The sequence below is a fragment of the Psammomys obesus genome, unplaced genomic scaffold, assembly GCF_907164565.1.
Source record: "Psammomys obesus unplaced genomic scaffold, mPsaObe1.curated_primary_1811, whole genome shotgun sequence".
NCBI classification, from domain to species: Eukaryota; Metazoa; Chordata; class Mammalia; order Rodentia; family Muridae; genus Psammomys; species Psammomys obesus.
In genome coordinates, this window is record NW_026592510.1 from 18,857,719 (window position 1) to 18,876,948 (window position 19,230).

Below are 19,230 nucleotides of genomic sequence, written 5' to 3' on the forward strand. Positions count from 1 at the left end.
TTAAAAAAAAAATCTTGTAGGAATAAAGATCTTCAGGAGGTATCTCCATCCCTGATCTCAAGCTGTAATATAGACCAACATTAATAAAAAACTGCATGGTACTGGCATAGAAACAAACTGGTGGATTAATGGAATTAAATTGAAGACCCAGAAATAAACCCACACACCTATGGACATTTGGTTTTTAACAAAGGAGCCAAAACTATACAATGAAAAAAGACAGCATCTTCAATACATGATGCTGCTCTAACTGGATGTCTACATGTAGAAAACTGGAAAAGATCCATATTTACCACTCTGCACTAAAGTCCAAATGGATCAAAGACCTCAACATAAAACCAGACACACTAAATCTGTTAGAAGGAAAATTGGGGAGGAGCTTTGAACTCATTAGCAAAAGAGACAACTTCCTGAACAGAGCACCAATAGCTCAGGCTCTTAGTTCAGTAATCAATAAATAGGATCTCATGAAACTGAAAAGCTTCTATACACCAAAGGACATTCTCAACAGAACAAAACAACAGCCTACAGACTGGGAAAAGATCTTCACCACTGAATCCTACATCCAACAAAGGGCTACTATCCTACTATCCAAAACATAAGAAATTAAACTCAAGAAATTAAACTTCAGCAAACCAAGAAATCCAATTAAAAATGGGGTACAGAACTAAACAGAGAACTCTCAACAAAGGAACATTGAAAGGCGTAGAAACATTTAAAGAAAGTCTCAATGTCCTTAGTCATCAGGGAAATGCCAATCAAAAAGGCTCTGAGATTCCATCTTATACCCATCAGAATGGCCAACATCAAAAATTCAAGTGACAGCACATGGTGGTGATACTGTGGAGAAAGAGAAACACTTCACTGCTGGTGTGAGTGCAAACTAGTACAACCACTTTTAATCAATCTGGCGCTTTCTCAGACAACTGGAAATAGTGCTACCTCAATACCCAGCTATACCACTCCTGGGTATATACCCAAAAGATGTTGGGCCGTACAACAAGGACACTTGCTCAACTATGTTCATAGCAGCTTTATTAATAATAGCCAGAATCTGGAAATAACCTAGATATCCTTCAACCAAAGAAAGGATGTAGAAATTGTGGTTCATTTACATAATGGAATACCACTTAGCCATTAAAAACAAGAAAATCATGAAATTTTCAGGCAAATGGATGAAACTAGAAAAGATCACCCTGGGTGAGGTAATCCACAAGCAGAAAGACAGGTATGGTTTATATACTCACTTATAAGTGGATATTAACCACATAACATAAGATAAACATACTAAAATCTATAGTCCTAAAGAAGCTAAACAAAGCTAAAGAGGACCCTAGGGAAGATGCTTAATTCTCATTCAGAAGGGCAAATAGAATTGACACCATAGTGGCAGAAGAGAAGGAACATGATGGGAGACTACCATAGATGTCCTCCACCCAGGAGGGGATCAAAGCAGATGCTAAGAGTCACAGACAAACTTTGGGCAGAGCAAAGGGAGTTATAGGAAAGCATAGGGAAATAGAAGGGCCTGGAGGGGACAGGAGGTCCCTAATAAGACCAACAGAGCCAACAAATCTGGGCTTGCGGAGAGGGTGCTGCAGAGACTGATGCACCAACCAAAGACCATGCATGGAGCCCCCCTGCTCAGATGTAGCCTACAGGCAGCTCAGTCTCCATGTGGGTTTCCTAGTAAGGAGAGCAGGGGCTGTCTCTGACATGGATTCTGTTTCTTGCTCTTTGATCACTTTCCCTGGTGGGGTGGTGGGAAGTGGGAGACTTGCCAGACCACTGAGCAAGAGGATGCAGGCAGACCTAATGAGACTTGATATGCAGGGGTCAGATGTTAAGGTAGGAGGGCTTCCCCTTTCTGAGGAACAGGGGAGGGGAATAGGGGAGAAGTGGGTGGGAGGATGGGACCAGGAAGAGACAAAGGAGGAGGCTCAATTAGGATGTAAAGTGAATAAATTATAAAAAAATTAATTTAAATTTTAAAAAAGATGCAGAACATGATTCCAAAAGGGAATTTACTATGATATTTCTTTCTAAGAATGACAATTTTTTTTTAACATCCCAAACTAATAGGTTTCAGCTCTGTTTTACAACAGGCTTGGGAGAAGCAGCCTGTTGTTCTGCAAGTGCGTGAAAACATCTTTTATTTCTGAAGGCTAAACTACCATTGATGACGCTGTTCTAAGGGAGCTGAGGCATGGCTGTCAATCTTCAGCCATCCTGCATTCAGTCTTTCCTCCTCGAGCAGAATTGGAGGTTGAGATGCATATATGTTCTATCTCTGATATGAATTGTTTTAATTGCTTATTACAGTTGGAAATATCCCAGCTCCAGAAAGCAGCAAGAATGTACATTTTCAGTTAGTATTCTTCCTTCGAGGAGAGCCCCTGGCAGTTACAGCACTCTTAGGAATTTAACTTCAGATATGGCATGGGAGACAATTAAGACTAGGAGATATGGGACTGGAAATACACTGTCCACCACTAACCCGAGAAGCATCCTGGGGGAGTGATCACTTGTCAGCTTTAATGACTGTCCTTACAGCAGCACATGGCTTCCCTATTGGAATGGAAATTTCTGAGCACTGGGATTCTGTTACAGATGATTTTTTTTTTAAATAAACACCTTAAAGCAATGCTCCCACATGATGTAATGATCAAATTTTAAAAGTACTACATTTTGAAAAAAGTTGCAACACTCCTCACTGAACAGAAAGGGGCTTGCTATTATCCAATATACTTGACTACAACTGGGGACGTACTAACAAACAGAAAAATTAGAAACGTCTTTATCTCATAAGGAGATTGTTTTTCTATGTTTCTTTTCATGATATTTCCCCTAGTCTTACTCTGACTCAGAAATAAAAATTAGCCATGGAGGAATGTTGAATTAACTATAATTAAGTCTTCAACTTTTTTTCCCACATATTCCTCAATTGCAAATTTGCCAGCTAACTAAAACTTATTTGTAGATGTAGGGTATTACTGTAGTTACCCCCAGTCATGCACAGAGAAAGGAAGTGTTGTTCTCCAGAGGGCAAAGCCTCAGCTAAAGTTGAAAACAAGACACTCTTCCTCCCTGTTGATGTACTCCAACATGACTGTGTAAATAATCATTTTTCTCAGTACATTTGGCACTATACTTTTTGCACTTTTATGCTTTCTGTTGATCATCTTTCTGTCAAAAATGTCCCCCAAGTCTAATACCAAACATACACCTACTGTTCCCAGGAGCAAGTAAGATGTACATGCCCTATAAATAAAATGCATATGACAATATGTCTAGATGTGTGTGTGTGTGATGCCAATAGCACTATAACACACTCTCGAGGAAGTGTGAATTACATGTGCTTAATATGTCAACAACATGTAGTAGATAAAGTACCTCTAAACAGAAACACATCAAACAAGACCACGTTGATTGGTTGACAAATATGCTATGACCAGAGGCTCATAGAAACTGAACCCGTATTTTCTCCAAAGAACAGCAGTTTAAAATTTCCGGACTCCATAGTCATGACAACTTTGTGGACAGTAACTACGACAAGTGATTAGAATTGACTGCACTTTTACTGAGACTAAATTCAGTTTGTCTAGCATACAGGATGACAATCCCTGACACGAGGCATTTTCCAAGAGTGAGAAAGTTTTGTTCATAAGGTGTCCAAAGCTGAAAAGGGCAGTTCTGAGGATTTGAATCCACCTTAAAAGACTGGGTTTAGGAGAAACTAATCAAGAGAAAGGACCCTTACTAAAATGTTCAATCCCCATCCCAAAAGGCAAAGAAGAAGGACATCAAAAGAAGAAAACAGGAAAAAAATAGCTAGGAACCTACCACAGAGGGCCTCTGAAAGGCTCTGTACTGCAGACTATCAAAGCAGATGCTGAGACTTATAGCCAACTGTTGGGCAGTGTGCATGGAATCTTATGTAAGAAGAGGGAAATAGTAAGATCTGGAGAGGACAGGAAATCCACTTGGAGAGCAACAGAACCAGAAAATTTGAACACAGGGGTCTTCCCAGAAACTCATACTCCAAGAAAGTACCAGTCATGGAGATAACCTAGAACCCCTGCACAGATGTAGCCCATGGCAGTTCAGTGTCCAATTGGGTTACATAGTAATGGGAAGAGGGACTGCCTCAGACATAATCTGATTGGCCTGCTCTTTGATCACCTCCCCCTGAGGGGAGAAGAGCCTTACCAAGCCACAGAAGATGACAATGCAGCCACTCCTGATGAGATCTGATAGACTGAGGTCAGAAGGAAGGAGAGGAGGACCTCCCCTATCAGTGGACTTGGGGAGGGGCACTTGTGAAGAAGAGGGAGGGAGGGTGGGATTGGGAGGGGAGGAGGGAGGGGCTTATGGGGGTATACAAAGTGAATTAAATGTAATTAAAAAAGAAGAGAAATCTTAAAAAAAAAGATTGGGTTTAGGAGAATGTATGGGACTGAGAAACAGGACAGTGTGAGGTGTGAAGATAGGTGATGCAGGTAATGAGAGGTGAAGTGATCGGTAGTTTAATGTACTCTGAGTATGCATTTGACCTGAAGTCTCTTCATAGCAAACATCTGGAAAAGGGCTGATTTAGCATGCACTATGAATGGTGGTTTGAGCCCTCTAATATCAAAAGTTCATATAATATCTATATGCAGATTTACATAAAGGACCTCTGGCTTCAAAATATTCAAGTTAGAGAAAAACAGCGCTATGATCCTGAATTTTTTTTATTTAGTTCCTATTTATTTGTTTCTTTTTTTGTTTTGTTTTGTTTACTTTTTTCTGATTTTTTATTAATTACACTTTATTCATTTTGTATCCCCCCATAAGCCCCTCCCTCCTCCCCTCCCAATCCTACCCTCCCTCCCCTTTCTGCATGCATGCCACTCCCCAAGTCCACTGATAGGGGAGGTTCTCCTTTCCTTTCTGATCTTAGTCTATCAGTTCTCATCAAAAGTGGCTGCATTGTCCTTTACTGTGGCCTGGTAAGGCTGCTCCCCCCTCAGGGGGAGGTGATCAACGAGCAGGCCACTCAGATTATGTCAGAGGCAGTCCCTCTTCCCATTACTATGTAACCCACTTAGACACTGAACTGCCATGGGCTACACCTGTGCAGGGGTTCTAGGTTATCTCCACAAATAGTCCTTGATTGGAGTATGAGTCTCTGGGAAGTTCCCTGTGTTCAAATTATCTTGTTCTGTTGCTCTCCTTGTGGAGTTCCTGTCCCCTCCAGCTCTTACTATTTCCCACTTCTTACGTAAAATTCCATTCACTCTGCCCATCAGTTGGCCATAAGTCTCAGCATCTGCTTTGACAGTCTATGCTGATGAGGCTTTCAGAGGCCCTCTGTGGCAGGTTCCAAGGTTGTTTCCTGTTTTCTTCTGGCTTTCAGAGGCCCTCTGTAGCCGGTTCCGAGGTTGTTTCCTATTTTCTTTTTCTTCTGATGTCCATCCTCTTTGCCTTTCAGGATGGGGATTGAACATTTTAGTTAGGGTCCTCTCTTTTGCTTAGTTTGTTTAGATGTACAGATTTTAGTGGGTTTATTCTATGTTGTATGTTTATATGAGTGAGTATATACCGTGTGTCTTTTTGCTTCTGGGACAACTCACTCAGGATGATCCTTTCCAGGTCCCACCATTTACCTGCAAATTTCATGATTTCCTTATTTTTCATTGCTGAGCACTACTCCATTGTATAGATGTACCACAGTTTCTGCATCCACTCTTCATTTGAGGGGCATCTGGGCTGTTTCCAGCTTCTGGCTATTACAAATAAAGCTGCTACAAAAATGGTTGAGCAAATGTCCTTTTTGTGTACTTGAGCCTCTTTTGGGTATATGCCTAAGAGTGGTATGGCTGGATCTTGAGGAAGCGCTATTCCTAGTTGTCTGAGAAAGCGCCAGATTGATTTCCAGAGTAGTTGTACAAGTTTACATTCTCACCAGCAGTGGAGAAGGGTTCCCCTTTCTCCACAACCTCTCCAGCATGTGTTGTCCCTTGAGTTTTTGATCTTCGCCATTCTGATAGGTGTAAGGTGAAATCTCAGGGTCCTTTTGATTTGCATTTCCCTAATGGCTAATGAGGTTGAGCATTTCTTTAAGTGCTTCTCTGCCATTCGATATTCCTCTACAGAGAATTCTCTCTTTAGCTCTGTTCCCCATTTTTTAAGTGGATTACTTGGTTTGCTGCTTTTCAGCTTCTTTAGTTCTTTATATATACTGGATATGAGTCCTCTGTCAGATAAAGGGTTGGTGATGATTCTTTCCCAATCTGTAGGCAGTCGCTTTGTTTTGATGATGGTGTCCTTTGCTTTACAGAAGCTTTTCAATTTCATGAGGTCCCATTTATTGATTGTTGCTCTTAGAGCCTATGCTGTTGGTGTTCTGTTCAGGAAGTTTTTGCTGTACCAATGAGTTCTAGGGTATTCTCCACTTTTTTTTCTAGCCGATTTAATGTGTCTGGTTTTATGTTGAGGTCTTTTATCCACTTGGGCTTCAGTTTTGTGCAGGGTGATAAGTATGGATCTACTTTCATTTTTCTACATGTAGACATCCAGTTGGACCAGCACCATTTGTTGAAGATGCTATCATTTTTCCATTGTATGGTTTTGGCATCTTTGTCAAAAATCAAGTGTCCATAAGTGAGTGTGTCTATTTCTGGGTCTTCTGTTCGGTTCCATTGATCCACCATTCTGTTTCTATGCCAGTACCATGCAGTTGTTATAACTGTTGCTCTATAGTACAGCTTGAGATCAGGGATGGAGATACCTCCAGAAGATCTTTTATTGTAGAGGATTGTTTTAGCAATTCTCAGTTTCTTGTTATTCCATACGAAGTTGAGAATTTTTCTTTCCAGGTCTGTAAAGAATTGTGTTGGCAATTTGATGGGAATTGCATTAAATCTGTAGATTGCTTTTGGTAAGATGGCCATTTTTACTATGTTAATCCTGCCAAGCCATGAGCATAGGAGATCTTTCCATCTTCTCATATCTTCTTCTATTTCTTTCTTCAGAGACTTGAAATTTTTTTCATACAAGTCTTTGACTTGCTTGGTTAGGGTTACATCAAGGTGCTTTATGTCATTTGTGGCTATTGTGAATGGTGTTGTTTCCCTAATTTCTTTCTCAGCCCTTTTGTCTTTTGTATACAGGAGGGCTACTGATTTTTTTGAGTTAATTTTGTATCCGGCCACTTTGCTGAAGGTGTTTATCAGCTGTAGGAGTTCCCTGGTAGAGTTTTTGGGGTCACTCATGTATACTATAATATCATCTGCAAATAGTGATAATTTGACTTCTTCCTTTCCCATCTGTATCCCTTTGATCTCCTTCAACTGTCTTATTGCTCTAGCAAGGACTTCCAGCACTATGTTGAAAAGATATGGAGAGAGTGGGCAACCTTGTCTTGTCCCTGATTTCAGTGGGATTGCTTTAAGTTTCTCTCCGTTCAGTTTGATGTTGGCTATAGGCTTGCTGTATATCACCTTCACTATGTTTAGATATGTGCCTTGTATCCCTGATCTCTCCAGTACTTTAAACATGAATGGATGTTGGATTTTCTTAAATGCTTTTTCAGCATCTAGGGAGATTATCATGTGGTTTTTTTCTTTGAGTTTGTTAATATGGTGGATCACATTGATGGATTTCCGTATATTGAACCACCCCTGCATACCTGGGATGAAGCATACTTGGTCATAGTGGATGATATCTTTGATGTGTTCTTGGATTCGGTTTGCAAGTATTTTGTTAAGTATTTTTGTATCAATGTTCATAAGGGAGTTTGGGCTGAAATTCTCTTTCTTTGTTGCGTCTTTGTGAGGTTTATGTACAAATGTGACTGTGGCTTCATAGAATGAGTTTGGTAATATTCCTTCTGTTTCTATTTTGTGGAATAGTTTGAAGAGAATTGGAGTTAGCTCTTCTTTGAAGGTCTGGTGGAATTCTGTGCGGAAGCCATCTGGTCCTGGGCTTTTTTTGGATGGGAGACTTTTGATGACTGCTTCTATTTCTTTGGGGGATATAGGACTGTTTAGTTGATTTGCCTCATCCTGATTCAGTTTTGGTAAGTCAAATGGATCAAGAAAATTGTCCATTTCATTTAGATTTTCAAATTTTGTGGCATATAGACTTTTGAAGTAAGTCCTAATTATTATTTGGATTTCCTCAGTGTCTGTAGTTATGTCCCCCTTTTCATTTCTGATTTTGTTGATTTGGGTGGTGTCTCTCTGCCTTTTAATTAGTTTGGCTAAGGGTTTGTCGATCTTGTTGATTTTCTCAAAGAACCAGCTCTTGGTTTCATTGATTCTTTGAATTGTTTTATTTGTTTCTAATTGATTGATTTCAGCCCTGAGTTTGATTATTTCCAGCCTTCTACTCCTTTTTGGTGTGTCTGCTTCTTCTTTTTCTAGGGTTTTTAAGTGGGCCATTAAGTTGCTTGAATGAGCTGTCTCGAATTTCTTCTTGAAGTCACTTAGTGCTATGAACTTTCCTCTTAGCACTGCTTTCATTGTGTCCCACAAGTTTGGGTATGTTGTGTCTTCATTTTCATTGATTTCTAGAAAGACTTTAATTTCTTTCTTTATTTCTTCCCTGACCCAGCTGTCATTTGTTACTTGTTCAGTTTCCATGTGTGTGTAGGGTTTTTGCTTTTTCTGTTGTTGTTGAAGTCCAGCTTTATTCCATGGTGATCAGACAAGATATAAGGGACTATTTCAATCTTCTTGTATCTGTTTAGGCTTGCCATGTGACCAACTATATGGTCTATTTTGGAGAAGGTTCCATGAGGTGCTAAGAAGAAGGTAAATTCTTTTGTGTTTGGGTGTAAAGTTCTGTAAATGTCTGTGAGGTCCATTTGATTCATGACCTCTGTCAGAGTTATTGTTTCTTTGTTTAATTTCTGTTTTGTTGACCTGTCCTTTGTTGAGAGTGGGGTGTTGAAGTCTCCCACTATTAATGTGTGGAGATCTATATGTGGTTTAAATTTTATCAATGTTTCTTTTACAAATGTGGGTGCTCTTGTATTTGGGGCATAGATGTTCAGGATTGTGATGTCTTCTTGGTGGAATTTTCCCTTGATGAGTATAAAGTGTCCTTCCCCATCTCTTTTTATTAATTTTGGTTGAAAGTCTATTTTTTTCAGATATTAGAATGGCTAGTCCTGCTTGTTTCTTGGGTCTGTTTGCTTGGAAAGTCGTCCTCCAACCTTTTACCCTCAGATAATATCTATCTTTGTGGCTTAGGTGTGTTTCTTGTATGCAACAGATTGCTGGGTTTTGTTTATGTATCCATTCTGTTAGTCTGTGTCTTTTTACTGGAGAGTTGAGTCCATTGATGTTGAGAGAGATTAATGACCAGTGGCTGTTAGATCCTTTGATTTTAATGTTGGCTGTGGTCATCAGGTTGTGTGCTTGGTTGCTTTTTGTTTTACTGTAGTAAGGTTAATTATTTCCTGTGTTTTCTTGAAAGAAGCTAATTTTTTGGGGTTGTATTTTCTCTTCCAGTGTCTTCTGTAATGCTGGATTTGTGTGTAGGTATTGTTGAAATTTGTTTTTGTCATTGAATATCTTGTTTTCTCCGTCTATGAGGACTGAGATTTTTGCGGGGTATAGTAGCCTGGGATGACATCTGTGTTCTCTTAGGGTCTGCATGATATCTGTCCAGGTCCTTCTGGCTTTCATAGTCTCTGTTGAAAATCAGGTGTGATTCTAATGGGCTTGCCATTATATGTTACTTGGCCTTTTTCCCTTGCAGCTTTTAGTATTTTTTCTTTGTTCTGTATACTTACTGTTTTGATTATTATGTGGCGGTAGGATTTTCTTTTCTGGTCAAATTTGTTGGGTGCTCTCTAGGCCTCATGTATTCTTATTGGCTTCTCCTTTAACTTGGGGAAATTGTCTTCAGTGATTTTGTTGAAAATATTTTCTGGGCCTTGGAGAAGGGAGGCTTCTTTTTCCTCTATACCTATTATTCTTAGGTTTTGTCTTTTCATATTGTCTTGGATTTCTTGGACGGTCTATGTCAGGAATTTTTTGGATTTAACATTTTCTTTGACAGATACATCGATTTCTTCCATTGTATCTTCTACACCTGAGATTCTTTCTTCCATCTCTTGTAGTCTGTTGGTTATGCTTACCTCTGTAGTTCCTGTTTTCTTCCCTAAATTCTTCCTCTCCATTATTTCCTCCATTTGTGTTGTCTTTAATTTTTCCAGTTCTATCTTCAGGTCTTGAGTTTTTTTGTTTACTTCCTTCACTTGTCTGGTTGTATTTTCCTCTTTTTCTTTTACTTCCTTCAACTCTGTTTCTTTTATTTCTTTCAGTGATTTAATTATTTCTTCTCTGAAGGCTGCAAGCTGTTTGGCTGCATCTTCCCGTATTTCTTCATGGATGGCCATAATCTGCTTGTCTTTAACTTCCTCCATTTCTTTACGGATAGCCAGGATCTGTTTGGTTTTATCTTCCTCTAATTCTTTATGTATTTTATTTGTTTCTTCTATTATCCTCTTCATCAGCATAGATGTAAGGTCATCTTCTTGATTTTCTATTATGCTGCGTTGTCCAGGGCTGTTCGCCCCTGGATGCCTGGGTTCTGGAGATGTCATATTTCTCTGTCTTTTGTTGGTTGAGCTTTTACGCTGACCTTGCCCCTGGATGGCTGGGTTCTGGAGATGCCATATTGCTCTGTCTTTTGTTGGTTGAGCTTTTACGCTGACCTCTACCCATTGGGCTGTTTTAGGTGTTGTCTGTTAGTTTCTGTGTTTCCTGGAGTCCTGAGGTAGGGAGAATCCCCTTGGCCAGAAGATGATTTTTCCTGAAGGAGTCCTCCTCTGCTTTTTGGTTATGGTCACTGTATGGCCAGTGTTTCTCAGGAATTGCCACTGCTCACCTCAGGTGGATAGCCCTGAGTAGTAGCTGTGGTCTTTGTTAGGCACGGGGGGATCTTCTCTTACCCATAGAAGTTTTCAAGACAGTTGCTCTACTGCTGGGTTTTTCGTTATAAATTTAGTGAGCTGCTGCTGTTACAGTTTTCCAGGTACAGTCCTCTTGAAGAATCTGCTGATTCCCTAGCTGTGGGGTTTTCTCTCAACAGGGAAACTCAGTTCTGTCCGGAAAAGTGAGAGGTGCGCCCAGCAAGTCTCTGGGCCAGAGGCTGAGTGCTCTGCTCTGGGCCTGGAGAATGCGCACCTAGGTTGAGTTGGTGCCTGGGGTACTGCTCTGATCTGGAGACTGGGTCCCTCACTCTGGACCAGAAGCTGTGTGTCCCTGTCTGGGATGGCGGTTGCAGGCACTGCTCTGGTCCAGACACTGTGGGTGCAGCCCTCTTGAAGGACCAGGGATTCCCACAGTTTTGTCAGTCTAGTGAGGGATAACTGGTTGATCCTTGGCAGAGTATCTGAGGGCTGCTGTAATGGCTCTCTGGCTTTTGTAGGTCTGAGGATGCAGCTGTGTGTCCCAGTGCCCTAGGGGTACTCAATAATGGCGGCTGAGCACAGCGCTCCTGCCTGCATTAGAAAGCTAGAGCCTAGAGTCTGCGTGGATCCAGGAAGTCTTTTGGTGCTGGGTGTCCTGAGCATTAGACCTAATGATCCCCCCCCGCTGGGGGTTTCCTCCTGCCAGAGACAACCACTCTTTGTTTTGGGGACCGCTGTTCTGTCTGGGGTGGAGAGTAGAACCCACAGGCACAGACGCCCGTCCGTGGCTCCACCTTTCTGGCCTTTGGGAGCCTGGGGTGCTGCCTAAACTGGATAATTTTCCTGAGACCTTTTCGGGGTGGGGGTGTCGGCTGAGTGCTCTGAGATCAGACCAGCCGTTTCCCTCCCTGTGGGTTTGCACCTGACAGTGAAACGCAGTCTCTGGTGCCCTGGTGCCCTGGTGCCCTGGTGCCCTGGTGCCCACAGTTCTATCTGAGGCGGCAAATCAGGTGCGCAGGCAGGGCTCTGTGCAGGCGCCTGGGTCCCCGGCTCTGGCTCCAGGCTGGCTCCTGGGGTGCCCGTGGAACCCAAGTCTTTTCCAGGGGATGTCTGGATGACCTAAGGTCGGTTCCAATCGTTTCCTGCTCCGTGGGGTTATCTCTCGACTGGAAAATCCAGTCTGTGATGTTGTGGGCTCACAGTTCAGTCTGGGACAGTGACCAGATCACACTGGCGTGTAGCTCTGGGCTGGCGACCAAGCGCCTGGCGGAACCAGGATCTCTTCTGAGGTTTTGCAGGGTGAGTTAAAGCTGATTGAATCCCCCACCATGGGGTATCCTCTCACCTGTGAAACACAATCACTTGTGTTTTATGGCCGCAAGTTCTGATTGCTGGTCACTGTGCCAATCCTGCTGTGCTGCTGGCTCAGAATGAGAGTCCACCCGGTGCCGCCATTTTCATGGTCCTGAAATTTAACTTTAAAAAAATATCATCATAGTGAACACACATTACAGATGTTACTCATGACAAAGCTAACCGATATGTACCACTGAGGTAGATAACTCTAAAATCAATGATAAAAGCAAGCAAAAGGGACCACAGATGACTCAGCAGGTAAAGATGTTTTCTAAGAAACTTGGCAACCCAAGTTCAATCCTCAGAACTTATGCAAAGGTAGGAGACAATCAACTCCACAAAATTATGTACATGTCCTTCACACATGTACATACATACTTATATACACACATGTAATAATAATGATAATTAATAATAAAAATAAATAAGTTAGCGGCTGCAGTTGTAGGTAAGTGCACTCTCCTGGCATGTACAAGGCAATCCCCAGCACTGCAAAATAAATAGATCAATCGATAGATAAATAAATAAATAAAAATAGATGCAGAGATACTTGAACATTTATTTTAATTTTTCACTTTGTGTCAGTATTGTGCTGATAGCCAATTTATTAAATTTTGTCAACACACAAAACTAATAAATTTTCCAAGACTTTTTTTGTGCATTATTTATAACTTGGTCTTAGAAAGCTGACTGGGACATTGTGGTAAGGACGAAATGGCAGACGAACAAATGGGAAAGCTGGGATCTGGTGGGCTCTGCTTACTCTGGTGGAGGGCTCCTACTGTGTGACCTGGAAACTCAGCACACTTATTATGTCCAGCACAAGGAGAGACTGCTAGCTAGTCTGGGTGGTAGGCCTCTGTAGGAGAGCAGTATTAGGCTGTAAACATAAAGAAGTGGGGAGAAGCTGCCATTGGCACCCTATGTATACTCTCAACATTCATACTCCACCAGAGAAAAGTTTTGCCATTTCTCTGAGCCTCACTTGAGGAAGTCTTTGTCATTCCATGGGTCTGAGGTACTGGGGTCCCTGACATAGCTATGTATATATAAACATAAAAATTCACTTAGGACTTTATTCTCTCTCTACATTCCTTATGTTTAATATTTTAAAGTTTAAGAGTAACAGTGTTTTGCTGGGTATGTTGGTACATGCCGGTAGCCCCACTAGAAAAGAAATCTAAAGTAGGAAGATCACTTTGAGCTCAAGATGAACCAGGGCTACTTCATGAGTTTGACACCAGCTTGGATCTACTGATCAAGACTTTTCCTTAAAAAGAAGAGGAGGAATTAGGAGGAGTCAGGAAAGTAGGGGAGGGGAAGGAGGAGGAAGAAGAAGAGGAGAAAGAGATATCAATAAAACTATGAAGAAAAAGAGGAAGAGATAGAAATAAAACTGTAAGAACAACATCCATTAGTTGCCAGCATCTTACTAGAACTTGTATTTTACCTGTGGAAAGTAAGACACAGAGAAGTGAAATTATTTGATCATGTCCTCACAAGTCTTCCTGTACTTGTCTATTGCTGCAATAAAAAAAACTCATGACCAAGGCAACTGTAGAAGAAAAAGATTGTTTTGGGCTTATGGTTCCAGGGTGTTAGAGTCCATAAAGGCAAACTAAAGGGACCGGAAAGCAGGTGGTTGTAGCAGCAGCTGAGATTTCATTTCTTGATAAATGGCAAGCAGAGAGAGATAACTCTAAATGGCATGAGTCTTTCAAGCCTCAAAGTCCACTCCCTATGACATACTACCTCCAACAAGGCCACATCTCCTAATCCTCTCCAAACAGACACCAACTGGCAACCAAGTATTCAAATGTCCAAGATATTTTGGGGAGAAATCTCATTCAAACCACCATGGTTCCTTTAACAGAAGCTGGGTCATAGCTGATAAAAATCGGTTAGATCATGTTTTATAGACAGTAGCCTACGAGAGTAAGCTGCTCCTTCTCTACTTTCTGACCTACAAGTGTCTACTTGGAACACAATGGCTCTCCTGCAGTCTCACCTCATGGCCTCCTCTGTGTTCACTCCCCTCCATGACACCATCAGCTAATTAATTATTTAAGTCATTAACTACTCAACTGTTCTGAGTTCTCAAGACCTCCAGGATGGAACCCCAGCTTTGGAAATTATTTAAACATACTGGGCTAAACTTGACAACCCCTAAGCTTAGGCTTTTGGGGTCTCTGACATAGTACTGCACTGTGATTAATTTTTGTCTTGTTGTCTACATCTTACCTTGGTGGCTCTCCTTAACCAGAGTAGCACTTTATACACAGCAAGTACTTAACGTGTAATTATTTCTTTGTAAAATTTATTTATTTTTATTCACTTTACATCCTGATTGTAGCCCCATTCTTCCTTTCCTCCTAGCCTCACCCTTGCTCCTTCCCCTTACCTATTCTTCAGAAAAGGGGAGCTCCCTTTCCTATCCACCCCAGCTCATCAAGTTGCATCAGGACTGAGCGTGTCCTCTTCCCCTGTGTCCTGGTAAGGCAGTCCCGCCAGGGTAGGAGATCAAAAAGTTAGCAAGTGAGTCCTTGTCCAGTGTGTCTCCACTTCCCTTACTAGGGCACCCGCATAAAGCCTAACCTGTCCTTCTGCCACCTCTTTCTAGAGGGCCTAGGTCCAGTCCATGCATGGTCCTTGATTGGTGCTTCAGTCTCCACAGGCCCCTTTGGGCCCTGGTTACGTGTCCCTGTAGGTCTTCATGTGGAACTCCTGTTACCACCAGGTCCTTTTCTCTTTCCTCCCACTTTTCCACAAGACTCCCTAAGCATCACCCAATGTTTGGTTGTGGGTCTCATCATCTGTTTTGAGGTGCTGCTGGGTAGAGTCTCTCAGAGAACAACTTTGTCAGGCTCCTGTCTGCAAGCTTACAGAATAGCAAATAGATTAGCCCAGAAAAGAAAATCATTCTGCCACATAATAATCAAAACACTAAATGTACAGAACAAAGAGAGAATATTAAAAGCTGCAAGGAAAAAAGACCAAGTCACATATAAAGGCAAACCTATCAGAATTATACCTGACTTCTCATCAAAAACTCTAAAAGGCAGAAGGGCTTGGACAGATGTCATGCAGACCCTAAGAGAACACAGATGTCAGCTCTGAATACTATACCCAGCAAAAATGTCATCACCATAGAGGGAGAAAACAAGATATTCCATAATAAAAACAAATTTAAACAGTACCTATCCACAAATCCAACCCTACAGAAGATACTAGAAGGAAACCTCCAACCCAAGGAGGCCAACTACACACAGGAAAACACAAGTAATATTTCCTTTTTAAAAATGGTATAATTTTTACTTATTATATGTTTTTGTGTGCATACCATAGTGTGTTTGTGTATGCACATGTGTGTGTGCATGTGTGTGTGTGTGTGTGTGTGTGTGTGTGTGTGTGTGTGTGTATAAGTCACAGGACAACTTGTGGGAGTCAGTTTTCTTTCCACAGGTAGTCCCCCTCATTTTGAATTCATAACACCAGGCTTGGCAGTAAGTGCCTTTACCTGCCGAGCCATCTCACTCAGCCCTGATTATTTCTTAATATAATTCACTCTATGAAGAGGCTAATAACATGAGCACATATGAAAGCATGTGATCCACATGAATCTACAAATGTAGCTTACTTCACAAAATGCATGAGTTCTGAAAGATAAAAGCATGTGCACCGAATTTCAAGAAAATTGCTCAAATGGAAAAGAAAGTATGATTATTGAATAGTATACAACATTTTTGTGGTGAGAAGACCAACTTGCCTGTATCTTCTTTGTGCGTACAGTGTTCTTGAGACATGCTCTTGCTCTCCTGCTCTAGCTGGGGTGAGTCTCAAGTCTCAAAGTCACTGGGCCTATAGACCTCCACCACAGTGCCAGGCTAACATAGCTTACATCTTATGTGTACCCAAACAATCTACATTTTCAGATTGAAAAAAAAAAAAAAACCTTAAAGAGCCTTTGCTGCCTGGGAGACAATATCAAGCCATTTAATACGTGCCTATCTTTTGAGCTCCAGCAGAGGAGACAGAAAAGGTTATTTGAGGAAATAATGGTTAGTAATTTCTGAAATTGGATGAAAACTAAGTCTAAGGATCCAAAAATCTCAACAGCCCCGGGCAGGAAAAGCAAGAGAAAAACAGACTAAAGACTATTTAAATGCCACCAATTAAAATCAGTGGTAGAACTTCAATGTCCCAGTTTTAGTTGCTGGTCTTTAGTTTCCTTTTACTTATAGAAATGGCAAATTAGTCATCTAGTGTGATTTTAAAAAATGTATTAGAGACGATGTTTAGAAAATACTTAGGTACGCCCCATGACAACTCTTAACAATGAGTTAAGATTCCAATTGACCAGCTGCAAAGCTGTGCTCTACTAACTGAGGGGGCCTTTAGCAGGTTACCCAAGCTCTTTGTGCCTCAGTTTCTTCACTTGGAAACTGAAATTATAAGACTCCTAATTGAGACAGATCAAAGGATGCTGGCCACAAGACATAACATCTCTTGAAAATATAATTCAGTAACTGTCAGGCACTTTCATTCAATAAGAAGTTAGCAATGCAAAGTAATGTCTTCTCTACGAGGCAGAACCGTCTTGGGGTTACTATCGCTGTGACAAAACACCTTCATCAAATGCAGCTTGGGAAAGAAAGGGTTTAAATCAGATTACAGTCCAGGTGATAATCAGTCCTTGAGGGAAGTCAAGTCAGGAACTCACACAGGGCAAAAAAACCTGGGAACAGGAGCTGTCGCAGAGGCCACAGAGGAGTACTGCTTACTGGCTTGCTTAGCCTGCTTTCATATTGAACTCAGCAATACCATAACGTGGGTTGGTACCACTAAATAGTCTGTGCCCTCCCTCATCAACCACTATTTTTTAAAATGCCTTATAGCAGGATCTTATGGAAGCATTTTCTTAATCAAGGTTCTCTTCTTTCAGATAACTATAATTTGTATGAAGGTGACGTAAGACCGGCCAGCATTAAGAGCCAATGCACACACGAACTCACAGTAGCTGTATTGCCTATGTAAGGACTGCACAAGATGGAGGCAGTCAACATTTCACCGTGGATGGGGAAGGCTTCACGACAAGTCATCCCAAGATGAGAGCTGTTGGCAGTTGATTATTGATCACTGCTGGGAGAAGGAGAGTCAATTTTCTTCAAGCGTGTGGCCTCTTGAATATAGTGAGTGTTCCAATGGTTGGCCCTATGCCCATATGGACATGGGAGTCTTTAATTAGCATAAAGGAAGGAAGGGAGGGAGGAAGAAAGGCTATGAGGAGAAAATGTGGGAGGAGGGCTAAGAGAAATTGAAGAGGGAAGAAAAGGAGGGTATGATCAAAATACGCTATATCTATGTACAAACTTCTCAATAAATAAATAAAATTAATTTTAAAAAGAAATGAACAGTGCCATTATAGCATTATTGTGATATTTCTGCCCCAATGTTGTGCATGCTGTATTTAAATCCATTAATAAGTCCAGGTGCCTCTGGTAAAAAGCTGGTTTTGCTTTGAAGAAGGAAGAAGCAAGCTTTTCTTGAAGAGTGAACCTTCACAAGAAGGCTGAATGAAGTCTTCCCTTGGATTTCCTGAAAGAGAATCTACTGTTATAATTAGCTAACTTTTTGGACAAAATTATGTTTGCTGGCTAAGTTTATGTCAACTTGACACAGGTTACAGTCATCTGAGAGGAGGGAACCTCAACTGTAAAAATGCTCCCATAAGAACTGGCTGTATGTAAGCCTGTAGAACATTTCATTGATTAGTGATTGATGGGGAAGCACCCAAGTTCATTGTGGGTGGGAAGCTTCCTGGGCTGGTGGTCCTGGGTTCCGTAAGAAAGCAGAATGAGCAAACCTTGGGGAGCAATTGACTAAGCAGCACTCATCCATGGTCTCTGTCTCAGCTCCAGGTTCCTGACTAACTTCAGTAATAGACTATGAATGTGCAGCATCAATTAAATAAACCATTTCATCCTCAAATTGCTTTTAATCATAGCAACTCATCATAGCAACCCAATCTAAGACAAAAATTAGTACCAGGACAGTGACTCTATTGCTAGAGTAGACTTGACCATATTTTTGTGGAGGATGGTGGAAGGACTTTGGAACTTTGGGTTCTAGGACGGCCCTTGGGTGTTAAGAGTTCAGTGGGATGTTCTGTAGGAGTGTAAAATGTAAGAGTGTTTAAAACAATGCAGATGGTGGAGGCCTGGTTTGTAAAGTTTCAGAGGGAAGCAAAGACTCTACTGGGTCATTTGTGTGAAGAATCTGTGGTGTCTGGTCACCCAGAGCTGTGATTAACAACAGACCAGAACGACAAAAATAAAGTTTGCCGGGACAATAGATACTGGTTAGCTGGGGCTGAAGGATCAATCTGCTTCTAGTAAGAAGAGGCCAGCATCATTGAGGTAAAATCTTTTGGGAAGTGTTTCCTCAGAGTCAGCAAACTGTGTTCAGTGGTGGCCAAGGTTATTCTGGCAGCCGATCCTGTTCATGTGTAAGATTCTTCCAGGTGTTACTGGGTTTGAAGGAATGAAGGAGTCATGGAAAATAGCTGATGCTTGGCATTATGATGAGAGGCCATTGCTGAGACAGAGTAGCAGTGGACACTCCCAGATTGAAGGGTTCATGGAAAAAAGTTGAGGTTTTGCACCATGAAGAGAACCCAGGAGAGGCCATCGGTGAACATGAAGGCCAGTTGCAGTAGAAAACGGCAGCATTTTGGAGATGTCAGTATCATGGGATGAAAACCAAGAACAGCAGCAGTAATGGAATGGAGCTGGTCTGAACTTAGAAGACAAGCTGTATATACTTAAGAGGACAGAACCAGAGAACCAGAGAAGTGACCCAAGCCCCTTGGATGAGCCCAGAGATGGTGAGTGAACTCCAGATATTGAACACAGAATTATTTACTCTTTCGGAGTGTGGTTTTGCTTTGTTCAGATTGTGACTGTTCT